Below are 25,172 nucleotides of genomic sequence, written 5' to 3'. Positions count from 1 at the left end.
TAGTATACCAGAGAAAGTGTGTCATATAGTTCCTAAAGAATCAGAAATACAGTACGCACACCCTAATGTTCACAGAGTTAAATATTGCAAAGGGAAAGAGTGGAAGAAAGATCTAAAGCTAGGAGTCTTTGCCTATGATAATTTTTCCCCAATGTTTCACTCAAGGGACTGCAAATATCAGAAATGACACTCAGAATATCTCCTCAGATTTCTCTTTTACAAATTCAGGACAGCAGTTTACCATGGAATATTCATGAGATAGAAATTGAAACAAAGAAGTAGGTGAAGATCCTGAGATATAAATTTTACATTTTTGAGTTCCAGCATATGATCAAAATCAGAGGAAAAGATGTACTTAAATTTCTCTTTGCTCAAGAATATACATATGACCATTTTCAGATACAGAAAAGAGGACAGAAGAAGAAATGGAGGGGAAAGCAATAGCATGTTGGAGCTAAAAGGCAATTAGAGCTGAGTAGTCTCTGAGGTCACATGTGAGCTACGCACATCATTACCATATAGAAATGCCACAGTAAGCACTGAACATGTTGACAGAGCACAGCCTTATACTTTACGGTCTTACTAACTTGGATCCCATAAAGAAGATAGACATGTTTTTATAGCAATGACACCAGGATAATTAATCTAACCCCTCATCTGAGCTGTTACATTCACACTGATACACCAAAAAGGCTGTGATACTTACTTTTTGAGAGCTGAGTTGGATTTATTCAGAGGATTTCTATATCTAGCTGCAGTTACATTCTCTCACACCATAATTTACAAAGCTCCACAATTGTGGACCAGCCCATATCATTCATGTCCTTTGCTCTACTTCTTTATTATTTAAGTCATAAGAGTAAAATAACAATGATTCTTCCAAAATGTTGTGAAAATAAGATACTAAAAGTAAGGAGAAATTGTATTGGTACCTGAGAATTATCACAATTGTTTCCATATATGAGAAATAGGAAAAGGTGGTGGCATTTTCTTTTTTTTTTTTTTTTTCAATTTATGTTTGTCTTCATAAAATATTTATGTTCTCCATTTTGATACCATATACAAATATTGTACACTCATGTACACATTTATATTTTAAAATAAATTATATATTTATATTATAAATTAATTTTAAAGTTCAGGAATTTAAGGAATATAATGGCACCCTACAATAAGAGAGCTATCTGGAATTATTTGGAAGGCTATGTATGCTTTTATTGCACCTACAAGAAAGTCATGAAAAGAATCAAATGAATTGCAATATCAAGTACTTTGTATAAAGATGAAAAGATCAAGTATTTATTTGCCTCTGCTTCATGAAAAGATTTTCTAAAACCACTTATTGAATGGAAAAGTGAGGCGGGGAAAAAAAGAGCATTAAGATATGAGAGAAGTCTAAGTAACAAGGGTTATAGGAAGTGCATGCAGATGTTAGTGATTACTCTGCATTTGCAAAATGGTTATACTTCCATTTGTTCTCAATGTAACATTAAGAGCTTGTTTCTAATGCAAATATATTTTAGAGAAGCATAGAACAAGAAACATTTATTTTTTTCCAGTTATTTTTTGCAGAATATATGTATTGGCATATAAACCACACAAGATGCACACTTACGTATTTTTATATATATCTCACCTTTATGGAAATTGAAATTGTGTTCTGCAGAGTAAAGCCTTTTGAAAAAATTGATGCATTCCTTCACAGTTCAGATTACTATGCAACTGCAGCGTTTAAAATACGCTAAGCAAATTATTGCAGCAGTATGTTATTTACTGTTCAACAGTGGGTTTTAACTCTTTAATAATTACAGGAGAAAATAGAGTACCAAAAAGCAGCAACTCCAATTTTGGAGTTCTAGCAGCAGAACAAACATGGTACTGTAACTTAAGAGTAATATTTTTGCTTGCTGGCTAGTCCATAGCACCAAGAGAAAATTGTTCTATCCCTAAAAGAAGATTCTACTGTGGAACTACTGAGAAACAACAGATTTCGTCTACCACTGTTCAAGATGAAATGGTTCCCACAACCTGTTTCTGTCTATTTATGTCCCACACACCTGTTCAAAAGAGAAGAAACATATCTAGGGAGTCAGACTTGTGCTTTCTGCTACAGATAGTTTTACTCACCATATGCTAACCATCTCACACCATCATCCTTCTTAGTGTCAAGCCTTGGTATTAAATCCCATTTTCAAATAGCACTCTAGGATGAAAATAAAAATAAAAATTTAAAAATGGGAAAAGGTGAAACAGGTTACTTGAATATCTATTATCTAGGAAATTTTATTTGTGACAATTAATAGTTTCTTTTCAACAGCTTATGAATTCAAGAAAATGCAATCTTTGTTCCTTAGATGCTGATATCTCTCTCTACACACCTGTTACATTTCCTTCGTGGCATCCCAGAACTCTGAGAGCTGTTAATGAGAATGAATGGGTAAATAAATAGAGAAAGTAAGTGAAGATTCTGAGAAAACCTCTCTAGTTAGAGATGATTATTTCATTTTTTTCAATATGTTGTTAGGAGTGTAGAAGCATTTAGAGGAACAGTATTTACTTGTAGCTGTAGAATATGCTGTTTTCATTGGCTTCTGTTTTCTGGATCTGACTTCATTCATGGCATAAGCACAATGCAACCACGTAGGAATACAGACTTATCCAGTCCTGATGTGGGTCTTTTGAAAACTCTTGAACTGAATGAGTTATGAGTTCATGGTTATTAGAGTATTGCATTTTAACCTTCACATACAAATTAATAATCTCTAAGAAAAGGCATATAATAAATATAATTTTTTATGCCTGCTAAGGCACATTTAAATATTAAGTATTAGTAATATGAAAAATGCACATTCATTAAATGGAAAACCTACTAATATTTATCTCTATGAAAGAGAAAGTTCAACAGAAAAAGAAAAAAATATTTAATACTGAGTTGGAATTCCAGGCAGTAATATATATTTTTTTTTTTTTCCATATCCACAACATATTTGATTGCAAAGGTCTACATATCACAGAAAAAAAATAATAATACTGAGGTTACCTTAATTACATGTAATAGAAAACTGCCCATAGCAGTACCATGGTCATCATATTTCAGGCAATACACTCAGAACACATTAGCTCATACTGCTACATTTCTTGACAGAAGTCAATAGGAGCTGGATAACTAATTGAGTTTAGAATACTGAGAAACAGTTCGACTAGATCAACAGATGAAAGGGAGAACAATTTTATCTTCAGGCAATTAACATCTCAAATGGGCAGCAGAAAGTGCAGAGGAAATAGGAGACAGTGAGGAACAACATATATGTATCCCATAGTTTTAGTTGAAATTACAATGAATGTTTAGTTATTGAGCAGGTTTCCAGTAAGGCAGGCATTGTGTTGTGTTTTTTTTTGTTTGTTTTGTTTTTTTTTTATCCTCTTGATTCAAGTAAAATGCATGGTGTTGGGATATTTTGTGTTCCTTAAGAAAAGCAGATTTAATTTCAAGAGCAAATCATAAGGTCTTTCATGAAAACAAAGGAAGAAACATTGCTTTACAGTCACAGCAGCCATAGCAACTTCTCTCCATAGCAACCATTTCATGATGCGGTGGTAAAAATGCTTACAGAATTATCAGCTCATTGAGCTCATCTTTCTGCTTGGTACATTAGGAAGATTCTGTTTCCTTTAGCATCCAAGCAGATAAAGAAAATCCTCCACTGGTATTTCAAGAGTTCCTTTTGCTACACCAAGGGAAAAGTTTTATTGGTTTTTATTTTAAGAATGACTGACTGGTGAGTGAAGTCAGTCCTTGTTAGGAAATTAGCCATTAAAAGGCTGAAGTTCTCTGATAGATCCCAAAAGGATTATACCACCTTCAGTAAGACAAAGAAAAGATGTGGAAAGGAGAATATGATAGAAAAGAAATAAATCCCATTATATGGGTGTCTCACCAGCTAGAGTTCCATTGTTCCTGAGCCCACATCACTCACCACTCAACAGCTCATCTTATAGTTCAGTCTGTATCTAGTAAGCAGAGGTACCCTTGAGTATCTATTCATGCTATGAGAAATACAGATGAGAAAATGAAAACCAGGTTCTAAACAAAACAAGCAAATACACAAGATGTTCTCAGGAATAACACTTATTATGCTAAAAGATATGTACTTATAAAAAATCCAGATAAAAAGAGATGTTGGAAGATAGTTGTGATGGTTAATGTTGTTTTCAATGTGCAAATCAAATTAGGAATTTTTGCTACCAGATTTTCATAGATGAGATGCAAAAATAGCATCTGCAAATTAAGTCAAAAATATGATATTTATCCCCAGAAAGATGAATATAGTCCTACCTCACTTGAAGGAGGAGTGGACCATGCTGACTCAGCCACCACCTCTTCACAGGATGCAGAAGTACCTCCTGATATGGTGAAAGCATATATTTTGTGAACTCTCACAGAAAATCTTCACCTTATGCCACATTTCCCAGGGCAAAATTGCAGCAGAAGGCTTGGCAGCTGATGGTGATCCATCAGAATATTTTAGCATGAGAAAGGAGAATAGTTGCTATGATTCTGATCCTGCTTCCTACCTATACAGCTCTGCCCAGAAGAAAAGAGTTCAAGATATGGCAAGCATATACACATGGCTGCAGACAGATCTGAGTTTCTTTATGTGTGTACCAAGTAAGCTGGGCATAAATTTGTTCTGGCCTGGAAAGTGAAACAAAGATTGCTCTGTATGGACTAAGCCATTCCAAAACTCAGATGTCTAACTGAAAGAAAACAGGACTACCGTTTCATTAGGTGGGGCTTTGTCTTGTGTGTCTCAAGAAAAAAATCATATCATATGATTATGTCTTCATTGTCTGTTCTGCTTTTGTTAAAATACAGTGGCCTTACTGTTGCTGTGATAACGTGACACTGAATTGTTCTGATATGCTGGCATCACAGCTGTAGTTAGTTGGGCAAGCAAAAATTCTGTTCTTAAGACATGAGTGTGAATTTGAGGAGTTGAAGAATGCAGAATGCTGAGCAGAAAAAACAGTACTGAATCTTCTACATTGTTCATTTTTATATAAATTCCCCAGATTGAACAGTTAAAAGATTTTTAAACTAGTAATTGGAGATACTACATAAAAAGCATTGATCTTGGGGTAATTATGAAACTGGAAGTAATAACTAAGATAACTGACATTTACCCTATAACCTTAGGTTACAAAGCTAAAGACCTGAAGAGAACATCAGACACCTTTAAATACTACATTTTGAACTCTGTAGATTTTGGAATGCAAGGTCAGCAAGACAGATAGCTTTTCTACTATTCTAATTTGCAAAATTCTTTTTATTTCATGAGAAATGTAAAAGCGATTTTTCATGGAGAACTTTTCCTGCTTAAAAAGCTAAATTCTGGAGCAAATCTTTCCAACAAGGACTAGATCCTATATAATACACATGTCTGGAAATCAAATGGAAAGCTTAATTAATTAATGAGAGTTATGCTGGTAAGTTAAGAATGGATTTTATAGCGTACAAAAGACCAAAGTTAGAAACTTAAAGCACCGTGCAGCTGCTATTTTAATAAAATTAAAACTTTTTTGTTGTTGTTCTAGATATTTTAAAGAAGCAAGGTTTCAAAAAATAAATCCAAAAAATAAAAAAATAAAAAAAAATCCATTGTAATCTTTGTACTTTTGAACCAAAATAACAGGTTAAATAGGTCAAATTCAGGCCGTCATTAGCATAAAATGCATGTATCATCAGTTACAGATGAAAATCATCAAATGAAGAAGTGTTCTTTACTTGTCAAATTATAATATAAACTGTCAACACACATTGATGAGTTTTATGAACTTGCATGTAGCTCAAATTTTGTGGTATCAATAATACCACAACCATCAATAATACAGAGCATTTTCAAATGTGTGCATAAATCCTTTCAAAGGTACAATGTTCTGTTGCTGAGTCACAAGAGGTTTTTCCAAGTACTAATATAGAGCCCCAGGTTATGTGAGAAGAGGGTTTTTTTTTTTGTCATTGTTTTTTTTTTTTTTTTTTTTTTTTTGTAATGGTGGCAAAGTACAGGCTGGATGATTAAACTGCTTTTAATCATTATTTGATTTGAATCATTGTTGGGAAGCACAGTTTAGAACTGAAGACTGACTCGTAAACATCTCCATCCATGTTGCTACAGAGCTTTAGCACTACTTCCAACGTTTTCATAGGGAGGAATATAATATTGTCCTCTCAGGTGGAGACTGATGGGGTGTCAGAGCCTGCCTTCTGCCCTCCTCAGCCATCAAGGTCCTTGTATAGTGTTATCTCCATCCAGGAAGAAATGGTATAATTATTGCTGTTATCCAGTAGCCCATACCGTCAGCAATCATCCCTTCTGAACTGATGAAAACAAAATAACAGAAATGCAAAAGAGGGGGTCAAAACAGGTGGGAACAATACAAATGTAGATACAAAGTATAGATCAGACAGACAAGATGAGGGCTGTATCATTTACTCTTTATATTTCTTTGAAATATAAATAACATAAAATCTTGTCAATAAGTAATTAGAGAGTCAAATGCTCTGAAATTCTAAAAAGCTGATCATTGATTAATAAATAAGAAGGTGACAGGTGATTTTCTAGGTCTAATATATCCATTTAGTTATTATACAGAAAGCTTGTGAACTTTGATAGGGGAAAGACTTCAGGCTAGGAAAGTATCTCTTTCCTCTCACCTCCCTGGTGGAAAAGGTGTTTAGCTTTCTCTGCACTATAAACTACAATTGCCCTTCTGTACATGCATTCCTGCTAAAGCAGAGACTAATCCTGAATGCTTTAACCTGATGAGTAAACGGCAACACAAAAACAGTGACACACCCATACACAGGGCACAGGAATTCCATTTCCCTCCCAGATGCTAAGGTCTTGTAAATTTAATTTAGTTCCCCATAACATTGGGGAAAACATATTCTTAGCCTTCCAACTGCTTTTCATTAAATGTAAATTTTAATAAATTACATAATCTTTACACAAAAGGTGCTTAACTGAGTGCTATGTTGGTTGAAAAGCTCAATTCTTAGGACATGACAGATTTACACTTCCTTAGACAATTGTAATTCCTTTGACATTGTGCTTGTGCAACACAACACTTCAGCTGCAAGACCACATATATTCACCACAGGGTGTTGTCTCACTCAGAACTAAAGCCACATAAGAAAATACAAGTACAATCCTTCAAGTGTTTGCCTTTGCAAAATTAATCTTTCTGGACATTTTCTTGTCATGTTTTTTCAGTATTCCTTTATACATATGTTTTTGTAATTAGCAGCAGAATATGTATATTATTTTTAGAATTTACACTCAGAATAAATTAAGCATCTTTGTTTTATTTGGTTTCACATGGTAATAACCTAGCACAAGCCTAGCAGCTGTGGGTCAAATTATTTTAATGTTTTTCTTAATGCCTCTAAAACTATGCCTGGGAACGGAACATATACTGCATTTAATAGAGTATAATCAGACCTAAAACATAGTCAGCACTCTGCTTGTGTTCGCTAAAACATGGCTTTCTTGAAATTTAAAGGTCATTTGAAAGAATTGTAAGAAAATCTGCCTGTACAAAAAATCCCTGTGACAATTCATTTCCAGCCATTTCATACTGCTTTCCATAGATCCAACAAAAATGTAAATAGTTAAAAACAGAAACAAAACCAAAAACTTCTCTGTGCTCACCAGGTAAAAAACTAAAATGATAAAATAGTTACAGTCATTAAGATGTTTTGTTATTTCAGTGATGCTAGGGTATTCCTTTAACAGAATTAGGGTACTCAACAAGAAACTTTCCTTCCCAAGATATTAGAGTTATTAAAAGGTGCACAGGCTTATTGTTTGAAAACTAACATTACTATGTCAGAATATTTTTAGCATTTTTCTTCTTTCTTTGGAAAGAGGATATGTATGGAAATGTCATGATCTAACAGACAGATGCCAGCAGGAGTACCAATGAGAGCATTTACTATGAAATATCAAGATAACATTTACTTTCCTGAAGAATGTAGCAGAAAGTTGGGTCAAATTTGGGTCTGCTTCTGTGCATAATGAACTGCTGGTGCTATTATATTTTTCTGACCAAGGCAAGGATTATAAATTATTCTTGGGCATGTACTCTTACATTTGTCATTTGCATTCATTTTGGAAGTGTTTTGAACATTAATTATACCCATAACCTAATCTCCCTAAGCTGTTCATCCCCTGTTCATCGACTGATGGGAATAAAGAGCCTATGTAAAAGCAACAGAAGGAGTTTCTCTGTAATTGTACAGACTTTCAGCTGTACATCAATTGAGTTAGCTGTTTGCTTTATCTTCTCTATTTCCATAGCTTAAAGACTTTATGACTTAGTCACTTTTAATCTTCTTTCAGTTTACCATTTATATTTCTTCCCAGAGGCATTATCTTTTTGATGTTTGGATTTTTAAACATCAGATAATGGCTTACTCCCCCAATATTTTTTTTTTTTTTCCTGAAATACATTCCTGCAATTCAGGCCAAAATTCTTCTAATCAGACATGGCTTGTAATTACCTTGATTTTTGAGTGCCTGTTTATGATTTTCTGAAGCACAAAATGTCATGACCCTGATAAATGCAATAGATGTTGTGGCAGAATGGTGCTTATAGAAATCAGAGGCACACATGGCACTCTTATTGCAATGGGCCTTCATCCAGGACTCACTGCAGTTGGTTATCTAAAGATAACAAAGTGTTACTAAACACTTAGTTTATTAGTTTAAGATTAAGGTTTCATTGAGGTTTTCTCTCTCTCTCTCTCTCTCTCTCACACACACACACACTTTTCTGCTTGAAAAACAGTGTATAGTCCTAGCTGGTTTAAGATCTATCTACACTATGGCAAACAGATTGTACTGCAGGTATTTAGCTATTGGTCTTCCAGAATATCTCTATGCTTACTGGTACAGCCTTCTGGATCACACCCAGGATAAGTCACATGTGACTCTGTAACCAGCCATTGCCAGGTTAGCATTTGCTAGCTAGTTTTTGGTGCAACATTGAACACTGCAGTTCCATTCCCCTTCAAAGTGGGGAACTAGCTTGAAGTTTTGCTTCATGCTAAGTGATTTTAAACATTTAGGTTTGGTCACTTTATCTTTTTTTTTTTTTTTCCATTTGTTTTAAATCCCCACATACTGCATTCAGCTCTGTCTCCCTCAGCAACCTGTTTGTGCAAGTAGGACATGTCAAGCATCAGTGTTTCACTGTGGGCATCACAGAGAGGATGCAGGAGAGGGAGGAAGGATGCCAGCTATCACCCATGTTAAATTAGGCATCTCAGATAAAAATGTCTTGCAATTCTACTACTAAGCATTTAAAAAAATAATTGTAGGGAGTTGCAGACAGAACAGAACTGTCTTTGCCTTGTGGAAGCTGCTGTTCTTATAATTTGCTCATAATTAAAAAAGGTCTCTAGAGAAACTGAGATAATATAGAGCAATCTGTACCTATACCTCCTTTTCTCCTTTGGTGGCTCTTCATTTAGTGAGGTTTATCCTACAAGCAGAAGGCAGATCTTCCCCTTAAAATTCAGTGCTTTCCTTCATGGCACATTCTGGGGAGGTCACCCAATGATTCTGGATACATTCACTGTCTATGACAGCAGGGTAGCCCAGAGTAGCCCTGATGAATATAAAAATGGGAGAAATAAACATTAACACCATATATAAAAAAAAAAAAAAAGAAAAAAAAAAAAAAACAACGGGAAAAAAAAACACACAAATATAACAGAATTGATTAAAAAAATGCTTATGAACCACAAAACAATGCAAAACAGTTCAGTGTACTCCTTACTTGTAGGTTTGTAGGTCTGAAATGCTTCCGAATTAGGATTTCCTTGACAGCTGCCTCAGGAGCAAAAAAGGCTGCATTAGAATTAACTGAAATTTGTGTTACATTTCAATGAAAAATGCTGGCCTTAGTAAAAGCATGAGATTTCAGGTTTATTTTGATGCACAATATTTTATCAATTGTGCAGGAAAAACAAATAATATTTTTCTGTTGTCCTTTTTATCTACCCCAGTTCTTCTCAATGATATGTAAAATAAAGCCAGATATTAAAGGTGAATTATTTCAAAACCCACAAATATAACTCATATGTAACAAAATTCAAGAGAGAGAAATAATTTTGAGTTTTGACATGATTCTTTGCCTCTATTTTCTGACTGAGACCTGAGACCGTATCTTTTAAATGAATTCTTCATTAAATGCATTCTTCATTTTAAAAATCTGGAGGTTTATAAACTTCTGTGAAAAGCACAGGAAAGGTAAATGGATAATGAATGTTAGAATCAAGTAGTATGTTAAATTGATTGTATAATTGCCTATACTAAAATACAGATAAGAATATTACATACTTATCAATACTTTCTCAAAGGCCTCTACTAACTCTCTCTACTGATGCATGAAACTATTTATGTGAATGCAAATCTTTACTACAACGAATTTGTGTGAAAAATCTTGGTTCCAAATATCATAAGTATTCAAGAAAATGAACATTTAAAGTCACCCAGCCAACATCATTCTGACAAGAACAGTTTACAGGACAAATCACAATACAGTATTTTGTGCCAATAATGCATTACATACTTCTTTGTAAAGACTCTAGATGTTTTACTGATGAGTAAGTCTATTACATATCCATTTGTGTTTGTTTATTCATTTTCTCTCTCTCTCTCTCTTTTTTTTTTTTTCTTCTGAATAGAATTTGAATACTTTTTGCATTGTCTGGTGTCTGTGGACATCTTGCAGTTTGTCCTGGTTGCTGGATCCCAAATGAAAAGTGACATTAAAAGTGGATGTCACATTTACAGTAAAATAATGTTGACGCACTCAAGATCCTACTGAATTATTACAAATGTGCTATCCAGATGTTCTGACTGCTCAGTAAATCAGACATACTATATTCACTGTACTTAAATCACACCAGGTTTATACTTATTCTGTTATGGAAATCCTCATCATGAAAATGGAAATCATTATGTGCAAGGAGAGACATAGTGTACAAATGTGCTCCCTGCTCATCCCTTCACCTTCTGTGAACATGAGCAGTGATCCTGTTTCTCTGCTTTGGCTTGGTCAATATTACTGTACAGAGACATATGGAGTACTTTTGACACCTTAAGACTTGTTGAATATGAGAGAAACAATTACTAAAAATATGCTTTTTTGTTTGTTTTGTTTGATTATTAATCTTTCCTAATAAATTACATTTCAATACACTATATCAAATTCTCGCAACTAATTGTACAGCCATTTCCCGTAGTCATACATGTTAGCCCCCCTCTATCCATATAACCTGTAAAACACTGAATAAATATGAAGAAAGTGTTACCTGCTTCAGCAGAACAAGTATAGTTACTTATTTTCATCAGGTCAGTAACATTCAGAAAGGTGCAGATCACCTTATTTGCTTTTGTTAAATGAAACTCTTCACTTTTGGATGCACAGATGTAAGTATTGACAATCATAACACCAGGATTTAATCTTATTGAAGCTTTGTCTTTCCATAACCAACCAGCTGAGTTATACTTACCAAAATGTGTTCCAGACACAAACTTTATTTAGACAGACAGAACTTCTTCCAAAGGAGTCTTGCAAGGTCTAAGGAGATTAGGTATGCAGCAGTTGTTGAATTTTTATGGGAGCTGAATATCTTATGTCCCTTAGGATTTATTTAGGTTGCTGGGGATTTTTTTATTTGTTCTCCTAGGTAAAAATTTGCATTGTTTCTAGTATCTTGTGCGGAATTTTTTCTTTCCATTGTTTGTTTGCTTGCTTTTCCCAATTTGAGATTCAAAAAGCCATGTAAACTTGCTTTATAGTTTGTGAAGTAAATTCCTTGATGCTTCTGAGGCAATCCAGTTGTATTTTCCTTCTGCACAGAACAGTGACACGGACAGATGAATCAGCAGTGGAGGCAAAGTACAGCGCAGCAACCTACTTCTAGACATGAATGTACAATTGCATTCTTAACCATGTGTCTAGCACAAAAAGCAGCAGTGGAGTGGTGTTTCTCTACCCATTTCAGCATGTCAGTTTGCTTCAAGAAATGTGAAGGAAAGTTGCCATGGTGCAGGTGGGAAAGCGTTTCTTCTTCCTTTCCATCCCATCAAACATAAAACCATATAACCTAATTTTAAATCTTTTCAAGATCCATCTTTACATAAAGGAAAGATATATGCAGTTATAATACTTTATCCATCACAAATAAACACTCTAAATTTGAACAGTTCTCCAAAACTAGTGGATATCTTTATATCTGTGCACCACCAATGTGCAGAATGTGTCCTTCAAGAACATCAGAATCAATGGGAGATTTTCAGGAGTGTCTAACTGTTGCCCAAATTAATACAACTATAGTAGGACATAAGAATATGTCTTAGCTAGGTAATCTTGCTCACCAGTCAGACCTGGACTTGAATTTATTAAGCTTTTTTTCCTCTGACTGAGGAAAAAAAATGTAGTTTTGGTAGACAGTGACTACATAAGAGGAACTCCTAGAAAATACAGAAGTATTATCAAAGTATTATAAAAAAAAAAAAAAAATCTTTTAGAAAACATGGTAATTTTAAAATATATAAAAAGCTACTGTAAAAGCAAGTAGCATTCTTCCTAGTCCCTGAGGATAGAAAGAGAAATTCTATGTGCCAGAAAGGCTGTGAAATCATAAAGAATACATAAATAAACACTTTCTAAAAAATATTGGGATAAACTCCAAAAGGAGCCTAAGAACAGTGTCAGCAGTGTCAGGAATCTGTCTGTCTGTCTATCAGAACAGTAGATGTGTCAATGAGGGATTAACCAAAGCACTCTTCCTTTCTCTGACTCAGTGATTTCTCCATTTTAACTCTCTATTATACAAAGAAACATTTTCAGTCCCTGCTGTCCCCACCTATCAAAGAAAAACCTTAGGTAACAGCTCTAACAGGTAACAGATCAGGAAGTCAATAGGACAATCAGAATAGCAATCAACAGAGGTACATCAGAGTAAAAACAGATCTGAAGATGAACACTGAGTCTTGTGTTTTCTAATCATAACATGGTATGCTTTTACCCAAGGCTTTTATTAAGATCAAACAAAAATATGAGACAATGAGCTTAAGAAAATCTTTCATATGCTCAACCTTTACCTAGGGAGTTTATGCAACTGCAACAGAAATCAAAGGAAACCCAAGCTTTAGACTACCTAACTGGAAGATTTAAGAAAACTTTCTTTGATTTCCTATTCCCATATTGCAACTGTTCATAAAAAGACTCTGAGTACTTACTCACAATTTCCAGACCTTAAGTTAGATCAGACTGTTTCATGTCCAGTGACTTTAATGTATCTACCTTGACTGGCATGAGACAGAAATACGTCCATTTTGCTTTTACATAATATTTGAAGTGCATGATAAACTAATGATAAACTTCCTAGGTTAAATCAAATAGAAAATAACCATTTTTTTTTCCTATTTCAAATATTTTTTTTTTTTCTGCAATCTTCACTTACAATTTAACTACCTTTAATTTCATCAAAGACCTGCATACAAGTGAAACTTATGCCATTACAATTGACCAGGAGAAACAAAAACAAACAAACAATAAAAGATTTAACATCCTACACTGTCTAAGAACACAAAAGAGGATAGTATGAGTATTTCTAATCTGGTCTTGCAGCATGAAGAAACAGTGCTTGAAGCATTATTTTGACTAGTTCTAATTTAGGGACAATGAGGGAGATGGGAAAGGAAGAACAGTTATACATACCATATAGGCCAATCAAAGCTGGCCGTGAAACAGTTAGCTGAGATACATAGCTAACATAGACGTGTCAACCTAAAATTTAGAATATAATGTGTAAAACTTGTGGATGACCCAGGGTGAATACTTACACAACTGACTGTACACAGACCTTCACAACTTAGATACCTGTATCTTGTTAGTCATGTAGTTTCCATTCATAACAAATGGAGACTCATCTAGAGCACAATCACCCTGACAAAGATGTCCAAACTGTCAGATGAATTATAATCTAGAAATGCCTAGTTCTCTTTATTGACTGTAAATAATAGCCTATGCTGATTAGCTCAGAAGTAAAGATCTACCAAGTACATATCTAAAGGCAGGTGACATTAATTCCATTATTAATCTGTTCTTACTACTTCAGCCATCTTGTTTACAGCCAGTTGGAACATCTCATGAGAGCTGCAAACCATATAAACTTTGTATTGTAATATCAGCTTCCTAACAATGAGAAAGCCACAGAGAAAAGCAAGCCAATTCTCTGAAGTACACACTGTCTGGATTGATGCAGCCTTTGAAGAAAAACTTGTGGCTTTGAAGCACACTTTCAATGAGTAAGACCATTCTAAAATGTAGTTCCTTGATGGGATTCATAATTACATTCCCTCAGATTTTGTCCATTTTGTCCATATGTAGCTCAATAACAGTCTACTTGAATGTCCTAAAAGTTGTAGGGAGATTTTTGGTGGGAGACAGGCAGAACTGTCAGAATAATAATCTTTCTAAACATTGGAAAAAAGTACACTAGAGCTGTAACTGGTCAACCAAGAAAAATTATGTTCTGTATTTTAGGAGACCAGGCAAAAAATAAATAAAGGAAATTTTTTTCCAGGAAAAAAAAAAAAAAAGTAAAAGGAAAAAAAAAATAAAAGGAAAAAAAAAAAAGGATAAAAAGGGGCATATATTCAGTTACAATTAGTATTTCTAACTTGTCTTTGAAACTCACATTCCATAAAATCTATTCCAGTAAAACCCAGTTATTCAAATGTTCACAGAGAATAAACACAAAAGGAATTTGAGCACGCTATTAAAAATTCATTAAAAACCTCTGATATTACATTGATGGACAAGTGCAAGAAGCTACACAGATATTTATGTTTAAAAATCCAACAAATCTTTGCAGGCTTATTTTTACATATTTCACCCAGATACTACTACCATGACTTCTGTTTAACAGAGAACTTATTGTTTCTCAAGTGTTAACGACTGTTTATCTAAAGCCCTTGACCTTCTTCAGTTCTGTTGTAATTATTTCTATTTATGTGTAACTTTACTATAATATCCATGGGACAAATAAATAACTTGGAAATCAGTCAACTCAGTGTTGCTTTTGAAGTGTTTGATTACTGTCATATCTAGTTTCAGGCAAGATATGCCTCCCCCCCAAATAACAATAAAAAATAGGCACTTTAATTTGAACTGAACCAAGTATGGTAAGGTATCAAAAACACTGTATGGGGCTGGACTTAGGTCAGGAGGTATGAGAAATCTGTACCCTTCTGTATCATCAGCTATAGGCTGGGTAGACGCCCAAGAACATCTAAAACAGTATTAAATGCACCGCTATCAAGCCACTGTTCTAACTAAGAAAGGCAGCTTATTTCGAAGAAGAACAGTCAGACTGTCCCCTGGATGAATATCAAGTTGAAAGGTATCTGTCTGAAGTCCGTGGAAAATTTCAAAAGAGCAGTAGTCTATAAAGGCTAACAGAGGCTCAAAAAAGAAAGCTATACTTTGTTTATATAAAACAAAACAAAACAAAACAAAACAAAACAAAAAAAAAAAAAACAGAATGGAGAAGAGGGAGAGGCAAAAGATCTTCCAATTTACTCATATTTTAAGAAATTTATTAATATTTTAACTGATTATCTATTTTGGATCTTCTAATCTTCTAATACTTCTATTCAAATTTTATCTTAAACCAGGTAGAAGAGAAAGTAATTTTAAGATTAGTAGGTAAGAGCAAGACGAGTGGTAAATATGTGACAAAGTAAAGACAAGTGGTAAATATGTAAGGCAAAGCACTGAGGCTTCCTAACTAGTAGAAAGATGGTAATGCAGGAGGCACAAAAAAGTCTTCCAGTGAATAATAATAATAATCAGTAAGGGACTTCATCATGCATTAAGATATTGATATCAGGTGCAAACTTACCCCCTCCTTGGTCCAGTTTTAAGATTGAGGTCTGTAGAGATAAGGCGTCTCTCAGACACAGTGGAAGGTTTACTCTATACGGTACAATATTTTACCAAGGAAAGCGAAAAACTTTCTCAAATGCAAGTAAAAGAGTTTTAAATAGATTTACATTTTTCAAGCTTTTTTTTTTTTTTTTTTTTTTTCCCCAGAATCACAGAATTGAAGGAGTTGGAACGGACCACGAAAGATCAAAAGATCATTGGGTCCAACCCTCCTGCCAAAGCAGGTTCCTTAGATCAGGCTGCCCAGGTAGGTGTCCAGATGGGCCTTGAATATCTACAGAGAAGGAGACTCCACAGCCTCCCTGGGCAGCCTGTTCCAGTGCTCCATCACCCTCACCGTGAAAAAGTTCTTTCGCATGTTGGTGCAGAACTTCCTGTGCTCTATCTTGTGGCCATTAACCCTTGTTCTGTCCCTGCAAACCATTAAAAAGAGGTTGGCCAAATCCCTCTGTCTCTCACACCTCAGGTATTTATACACGTTGATGAGATCCCCTCTCAGTCTTCTGTTCTCCAAGCTGAACAGACCCAGGTCTCTCAGCCTTTCCTCATAGGGAAGATGCTACAGGCCCCGTATCATCTTTGTGACTCTTTTTTAGTAGCAGCTTATTTACATAAAGTCTCTTATTTCTTTCCTTAATTTTTGTAACAATTCTATAACAATCCTTTGGGTTTCATTTTTAAGTTTCAAGTTTGGTATCTTTTCTTTTTGGTAATAATTGATCGGTATCTATTACTGATGTAAGAGTTATTAGTGTGTGTACTTTCCTCAACTTCTAACTCAGATGTTTGCTTTCTTGCCACTATCAAAACATTTCTGTTTCAGCCTGAAAGAGTATAAATCACCAAGCTGCTAAAGCTGCTTCAGCAAGCTGCTAAAGTTAAACAAGCTGCTGAAGTCAAATGTAGTTTGAATCACTGCAGTTCACTTACTGTAGAGTTCATTTGGTAAGGATTTCTTAGAGGACAAATTCCCCAAAATTATTTCTGAAGAGTTCTGAAGAGTTTAATGGGAAACTTCCTATTAAAAGCCAAAAAAAAAAAAAAAATGAGTCCCACCTCCTAAAAAGGGCAGAAAATAGTACAATATTTTTTTCTTTTAGGAAAAGGGTGAATAATTATGGGAGGACAAGAAGTTATGAAGAACAAAGTAAAGAATTAAAAATCCACCTAAACAATGGCTGAAATTTTCCCCTGCTGCTTTTCACAAATAAAAATAGCTATCTATGTTTAAAAGTTTGATTTCAAATAACCTGTAAATAATGAATTGTTAACTGAAGGAGAATAAATCCAAACAGTAAAAGAAAAGTGAATTAAGGAATTAAATAGAGTAATTTTTCAGAGAATCAAATGTGGATTAAACAATTCAATAATTCAGATATAAATAACCATTATTTAGAATTCCAGGGTTATACATTATACAAACATAATAAGATTTATTTAAATAACCTAAGTAGATATTCTAATTTAGTTATATCTTCACAACTAACCATGCTCACTGCAATGGCATTTAGAGTGCTATTAGCAGAAAATTTAAAACAATTCTGTCCCTTGTAAAATGACAGTAAAAGAAACATGTTAAATGAATTAATCAAAGAAGATACATGCATGTTAAACACTAATATGTGTAAATGGATAATGAAGATTTTAACTTTCATTAGATATTATGATTTATGCAGATGATTAGATGCCACTGATAGAGAAAAAAATGAAAGGTGACAGGGCTCAGTAATATCAGTGCACTCAATGCACTGATAAAATGAGCTTCTGGCTAGCTGAAATTAAGTATACGAGATTATCAACTATAGAAATTCTATTATTTCCTACTTGGAGTTCATCTCTGAGTACCTGGCTCAATTGAGCACTCTTGTAGATTATCTGGTAAATTTTACACAGTTTTGCCCAATAACATGCAAAGCACTAAAGCAGATACTTAGGGTCTACATGCCTATACAAGGCATGATACAGAACATGAAGCTCAGGGCCAAGGAAAAAAAGAAATTGTATCTCTGACTTCCAGCTCCCAAGAACCCACAGTAACCCAGAATTCCTAAAAACTATGCCCATGAGGGCTTTTTTCCTTTTTTTTTTTTTTTTTTTTTTTTTCCCATCATTTTCCACCAGCACAGGACCTGCAACAGGAAGTAGTTACCTATTATAGTTCTCTGAGGAAACGTTCCTGCTGCAAATGTAGTGTTGTTTTTTTTCATCCTCTATATACAGTTACAGCACTGAAAAGGGACAAGGGCAGATTAAATTCATCCTCAAATGCACTCAAGAGCCAAAGAACTTCCTTCTGAAACCAGTGGGATATGAATGTGTTATAGCTATCTCAATTACAGCTAATTGCCAGAGCTATGGATCTTTTCCCAGCTTTATAGTTTGAGCTCCTGCCTGCTGCTACACCAGTGTACAAATCTGAAACAAATCAGCAGAGGTGCCATTTCCTCATATCTGTTGTGTGAGAAAATGGACTGGATATATCTGTAACACTGTAGAGTACACCAGGAGGGCTGCCTAGCTAATGAACCAATCTAGCCAACGTCTGGCATGAAGCAGGGCACAAACTGCTGAAAGAGGTGCACATCACCTCCTGGCAAGCTGGCATTCAGTCTGTTAAAAAACTATCTATCATGTTGTCAAAGGTATCAAATCAACAATGTTGTGGATAGATCTTTGTCATTATGACAGAGAAGTTTTCCTAGAGTTTAGTGTCACCTACCTATTAGACACCTAGCTTAGCTTTAATTTTTGGTCCAACACATACATATCATTGCTCTTCACCGTTGCAACTGTTCCTTCTTCCATGCATTTTAGAGCTGAGAAGTGGGAAACATTTTATGTTTGTTAATTTACCACTCAAGTCAGACACCACTATGTTAATTTTACTCTGAAAATTAACTGGCAACATGAGATCTTTGAAATCCATCATCTAAGCAGAAACATGGACATTCTTTTTGTGCAGGCTGCTGAAATATCTTAGAGTAAAACTGAGATATCTTTTGCAGGTAATAAATCTAGTCTACTCTGATGCTGGCACAATTCTTTATTATTATTATCATTATTGTTATTATTACAGGTAATGTAAAACTTATCTTGTTTACAAGAATTACCTGAACAGATATGTTATGACAGTCTTCTCTCTATTTTAATTTCAAGGTCTACAAAGAAAATTCATGAAACACCTAAATTAGATTTGAAACCTACATCTTTGTAATTCTAAAAACAACCATCATAGCTATATTACAGCTAAACTACTAATTCTAGAGTCCATTTGAACAAACAGAATTTCCAACAATGTATAAGACCTAAACATATTAATGGATAAATTAATTTCCAATGCAGATAAAGACCTTTAAATAAATTTAAACAGGACTCTCTTGTTATGATGGATGCTATAGGAACTATCTAGCAGTGTAATATCAACCTATGTGTGAGAAGGAAACAAACAGTTTGGAAGCTGACTGTGCAAAGACAGATGGATCTAATGTTGCATGGATACCCACTGGAAATGCCTTAGTAGGTAGACATCACAAAAAGTCTTACTTTGAACCATTTATCCATTTGTTTGTCTGGTTTGAGAGTGCCTTTGCTCCTGGCTTGTGTCCTAGATTGGAGAAAAACTTCAGTGTTTACACATTCTAGTCAATCTTCCAACTGACAGAGACAGTGACCTCTGGCACTTTTCCCCTCACTTACCCTTCCCACACAAATTGCAACTTCAGCTAGTTGAATCTTGGATATTGCCTCCTCACATAATATAAGAGCAATAATGGACAAACGTCCTGTTTGACACACAGAAAGGGCTTTAAAGACATTAACACAAGGCTGATGAATCTTTAGTTAAAGAAGGAGCTAATTAACATATTTATGTACTCTGTTTTTTTGTGTGTGTGTGTTGGGGGGAGGGATGGGTTCTGTCACAAAAACATGCTGAAAATAAGATTCCGCATTTAGTATAATTTGTTTAGGAATGTTCTGTTCAAAATCTGGTTTTATTACTCCTAACTTTAGAAAACAACTTCCAAAGCCAAAATCTTTTCTAAGGTCCTTCTAGAATTTCAGTTTTTCTTCATTGTCTTTCCAGGTGTTTTCTCTTTTCCTGTCAAGTTTTCTTTTCCTCTTAAGCTTATCAACAACTTATTAACTTTCAACAGACATTCCAATATTTTCATTTAGAATCAAGTCCAAGAAACTCCTCCTCAGAAAAAAAAAAAAAAAAAAGGAATAGTTTTCCACTTGCCTTACAGGTCTTTGTCCTCAAACTCAATGCTTTCTGCACAGTCTATCAGACTTTTCAGTCATCTAAATACACCAACAGCCTCAGTACTAGATAATGAGGTTGCCTACATACCTGCCAAGTTGCTCACTGCACATGCTCAGGACATTATGGATGACTTGTAGGTGTTTAATCTCCCACGCAGCCGAGAAGCAGGTAGGGATGTATTGAAAGTTTGTATGAGGACAATGGAGTCTCGTGCTTCAGTCATGTCTGGGATGTTTGTGTTGCTCCCATATTCTGGGGCTTGTCTGCTTCCTCCAAAGCATGCACGGGAATGTAACCAAGAAATACAGAGCATCCAAACACCATACGCCTTAGTTGGAGAGACGAGTTCTCCTTTTAAGCCCTTTGAGTTACTCTTTGGAAGCATCTGCCACCTTCTCCCATGACTGTTTACAGAGATTAAGTTCCCAGTTAGCATTTACTCCACCAAGCCAGATACTTTTTATTAAGAGATGAATAAAACATAAACTAAAATCTTTGAGTAGATATTTAGAATACAACCTGTTATGTCAGCAGACACTTTGCTTTGACCATTTCACCAAGATGAAGGGTAGTAGTCACATTTACTAGCACTTTTTTAAAAGTCTAAAATTACATATGTGATAAAGACATGCTTGCCAACAGCTAATATCAATCTTCATCAGTCTAATAGTCAAAAATCTGACCCAAATTGCCTACCATAAAAAAAAATCTAAAAAAAGAAAAGGCATTAAAAAATGTGCAGTTTTAAATGATTTTAAATAAAAAGCATCAATTATGTGTAAGCGTTCATAAGATCAGGGCTAAAATGTTAACACTTGGTGTTTATATTGATATATATAATCATAGACCAAAATATAATCTAAACTGTCATTCAGCAATTAAAATTCTTTAGAATTATTTGGTCTTTTAACATCTGGTTTATCTGATTGCCTGACACATACTGAAGATGATCATTTAAAGCACAACTAGTATTAAGTGTTGGGGTAATAGTTCAGTCACTTATATATTGATAGCATGGGTATCATCCTTCTAGAACAGCAAATTAGATAAAATTAGCACTTACAGATGAGATTTAGATTACTGTGCATAGAATTAATTATATTACATTACAATTTCTTGATAAAACCTTGCACATTTCATGCTAAATTAATATGCACCAAATATATATATGTGTCATCTCTAAGATAGTAGTGTGTGCTGCGTCAGGGGACAGAACACACCAGCTGTACAGCAGTGGTCACAAGTCTGTGCTGTGCCCATGTGCTGTGGGGAGGCTCCAGTGCAGCAATGCAGCTGGCACCGCCTTGCAACTAGGCAGATGACAGGGCTGTTATCTCTCGGATGTCTTTGCCTCATTGACACCCAGTGGGGTAGCCAACACAGCCCCTTCATCCTATTCTGTAATTTATATGAATATATAAGAGAGGAAAGAGAGAAAGAGAAAGAGAGAGGAAGGGGGAGTGAGAGCGAGTCAGTTTTGCTAAGAGTCAGTTTGAGAAAACTTTATTAGAACTAATTGACTTTGAGATTCCTTGACAATCTTGGGTAGTATAGCCAAGGGTCCTCTCCCCTCTCTCTCTCACACACACACATATTTACTTTCCTGCTTACTACCAAATGAAATAAATCAGCAGAATGCGTTAACATGAAAAAGGAAAACAAAACCTTTTCTTCCTGCTCCCAGGTGAGTTCTTTTCTTCCCCCGATGTTCTCCCTTCTCAATCTCTTTCTCTAGTTCTTGCTGCCTAGTTCAGAAGTGAAATTAAAGCATCTCATATCAGCTTAGTGGTTATAGCATTCCTGGGAGCTAAAACAGCATACTCAAGGAGAAGATGCTTAAAATCCACATTTCAGTTTCTAGGGACCTGCTCTAACTTTTTAATTGTTTTTATAAAGATGTTCATTCCTGTGCTGTTTTTGTCCATATTCTGAACTCAACTCAGATGTCTCCACCTTGACTGTGTTGGCATGATGAAGTGCCCAGTCCAAGAATTCTTGAGGGTCGAATCTCTCTGACAACTGTAACAGCTCAGGAGTCACATCTGAACCGTAAGGGAGTTTCAGTGTCACGTATCTAGCTGGTCAAACTCTAAACTATGAAGAGTTACTTATTCTCAGGCACTTAGAGAAGTATGCATCCTAAAATAGAGATGGCTTAGGTGTTTCCAGGTAAATGACAAAGGATAGTGCATGGCCTGAATAGTTTTCTCAGACTAAGATAACACAAATTTATGGTAAGCATTAAAGTTAGGCCACCTCCAGTTTAACTTAGATTTAACCACGAGCTCTATCATATTTCATAAGTAGTGAAGTATTAAAAAATCACGTTTCTGTTTTGTATAAAATGGTGTTAGATTAGCATATAGCAGGAAACAAAGTGATGCATATAGCATTTGCTGTATCACTCACAGGCAGAAGAAAAGGTCTTCTGACTTCCCAGAAATTTCCATGCCTATGTAAATATACTTTCAAGCTTGATGATATGATTTCCCACAATTTACCATACCCTTGCTTTTTTTGATTTCTATTATGTCACTCTGACACAACTTTAAAATCCTTTCTTTATTAAGCTCTTTTTCATAGATTTTGTCTTTTTTTAAAAAACTTTTATATACTAACAATTTAATAAACACTTTACTTGAGATTAAATTATGTTTCTTCACATGATAACTGAATAAGCAGCAAATTTGTGAAAGCAAATAAGTCATCACAATAAGCCATCTCACTAAGAAGGCAATGTGTTATGTCATTCTGAACAAACAACCCAGGTTGCATTTTTTTGTAGCTATTTCGGTCTTCTTGTTAAGCCACATAGAAAATCAGAAACCTTGGTAATAAGAAACTTACTGCTTCTTCATTACATCTCTCAAATGTAGCCATTTCTTTGCTTCCCTCCCCCTCCCCCTAACAGAAAAAATAGACATTTGAATGTGCATAGCAGAGTCAATTTCCCGTTAGCAATTAAAACACTAAATAAATATGCAGAGATGACATACCATCTTAAATGACAGCCATGATGTCTCATGATGTCTCCCTGTAAGAATACTTTGCCCTGCAATCTGAGCTGGCTATGTACCTTATCCTTGTTTGACCTTGAAGTATGTGATCTTCTTGCATCCTACTACAGCTCTGGCTTCAATGTAATCTCTGACCAAAGTTTGGGCTTCACTCGACCATCCCTATCATACTCTGTATTGAACAACACTGTCATTTTGCTACATATACATAAACTGTTGTTTGGACATAAACTGGCTTCACAGGAAGACTACAGTCCTGAAAAATAGAGGGCAAGAGGCAAAGGGGCAGGATGGATTAATGGATTATGAAAACAAACAAACAAAACAAAACAAACAAACAAAAACATCTCAAGGAAAGTCTGATTAGAGGTACAGTGCACTGGCAGGAAGTCAGTTTTACTTCCCTCCCTGTTCATTTTATGAAAGCATTTAGTATGTTGGTAATGTAAGCAAAGAATTTTACATCATATATAAGCAATCTTTCCAACACAGTGATCACTCTAAAACTAAACTTTCTACAGCTATTGCATCAAATCAAAGTGAGCTCTTGAAACTGTAAGTTTTCAGAGAAATAAAGACAGAGAGAGAAATGGTACTCGGAGTGAGAAGTACCAAAGCTCTCAGGCAATGCTGGAGGGTCAATATTCAATCAAAATTTTGAATCCATGCATAAAGAACTAGACTTAAAAGTAGTCACAAAAGATATATTTGTATATAGCGGTACCTAAAGTTATCTGTTTCCTTATTAGTATGGTACTAAAAGAGAATGGGATGACTATCTGAGCGTGCAGGAATAAAAATGTATTCCTAAGAAAAGTGAAACTTTTAAAGGACATCATTGTTATCATATGTTCTTCTCAAAGAACGGAATTTCTTTCATTTATCTAAATTTGAGGAATGTTTGACTGACAGTCACTTAGCAAGTCAGCCATGTAATTATGGCATACTGACTGATTCCATTAGAAGAGATCAAATAGTGATTGGAATCAAAGATATAAAGCTACTGGAATGACAGCTACATGATAGAAACCTAAATCAGGAAAAGCAGTAAGGACTTGTCAAAAGGAAGCTAGAAGAAAAATGAGATGCAGTTACACCTGATCAACAGATTATCACAAGGGGAGACTTGGAAAGTTGAAAGACAAAAAAAGTAGGAAACTTCACAAAATAGCAAGAAGCTGTGATGGATAGAAAAATCATTAGCTGTGGGAACACACACCAGTCGAAACATTTAACATCTGTGTTTAGATGACATAAATTCAACCATTTTGCAATACTTTTCAATTTAACAAGCACATCAATGCTCTGTATTAAGAGAATAAATGTTTGAAAATCTAAAGTGGATTATCCTGAATCTCCAGAAGCTGAAATCAGGGGCAGAAGGCTGAAGTCTTTCTGTACACACTGAGGGAATATTTCTGAATTATAGATCGGATATTGATATCTATCTGAACATGGGAAAAGGAAATGTGGTTGTTAGCTTTTGACTTAGAAAACAAGATCACTAAAATCCCCATCAAAAATACCTTAGAGAAGAAATAATGAATAACGTGATCTTGAACTGAAAATCAAAAGTGGAAATAGAACAAAGTAGTTCAGTGAGATGGGACCTTCAAAGATCTAGTCGAACTGCCCGATCTCTTCAGGGCTAATGAAATGAAACTGGTTGTAAACATGCTGTAAATGTTATGCCAATAAATATGCTAAGCATTTACGAGCAAGTTTAATTCAAAAGAGTGAGGAGAGAACCTGAAATTCTAGTACAAAATTGCAAAATTGGTCTATATTTACAGATACTGGCTAAAACAGTTTGATGCTACATTATCATTCACATTTATTTGAAAGTGGATTCTTAGAGA

General features: G+C 34.9%; 1 long non-coding RNA gene across 3 annotated transcripts in view; it reads right to left on the bottom strand.

The window, feature by feature from the left end:
* Positions 1-6,019: 6,019 nt before the first annotated feature.
* Positions 6,020-25,172, bottom strand: part of LOC137856118 (uncharacterized) — a 55,774-nt gene continuing 36,621 nt past the window's right edge. The window contains exons 3-5 of one of the 3 annotated variants that reach the window (XR_011096207.1): positions 9,844-9,893; positions 9,504-9,672; positions 6,020-6,379 (exon numbers count right to left, since the gene is read on the bottom strand). This is a non-coding gene — a long non-coding RNA (uncharacterized lncRNA). Of the gene's footprint in view, positions 6,380-9,497; positions 9,673-9,843; positions 9,894-25,172 lie in introns of all 3 variants that reach the window. The other 2 variants (XR_011096206.1, XR_011096205.1) reach the window with 2 other exon arrangements.

The sequence above is a fragment of the Anas acuta genome, chromosome 4 (assembly GCF_963932015.1).
Source record: "Anas acuta chromosome 4, bAnaAcu1.1, whole genome shotgun sequence".
In the NCBI taxonomy this organism is placed as follows: Eukaryota; Metazoa; Chordata; class Aves; order Anseriformes; family Anatidae; genus Anas; species Anas acuta.
Note: the sequence above shows the minus strand (reverse complement) of the source record. Positions and strands in the feature narration are given on the sequence as shown.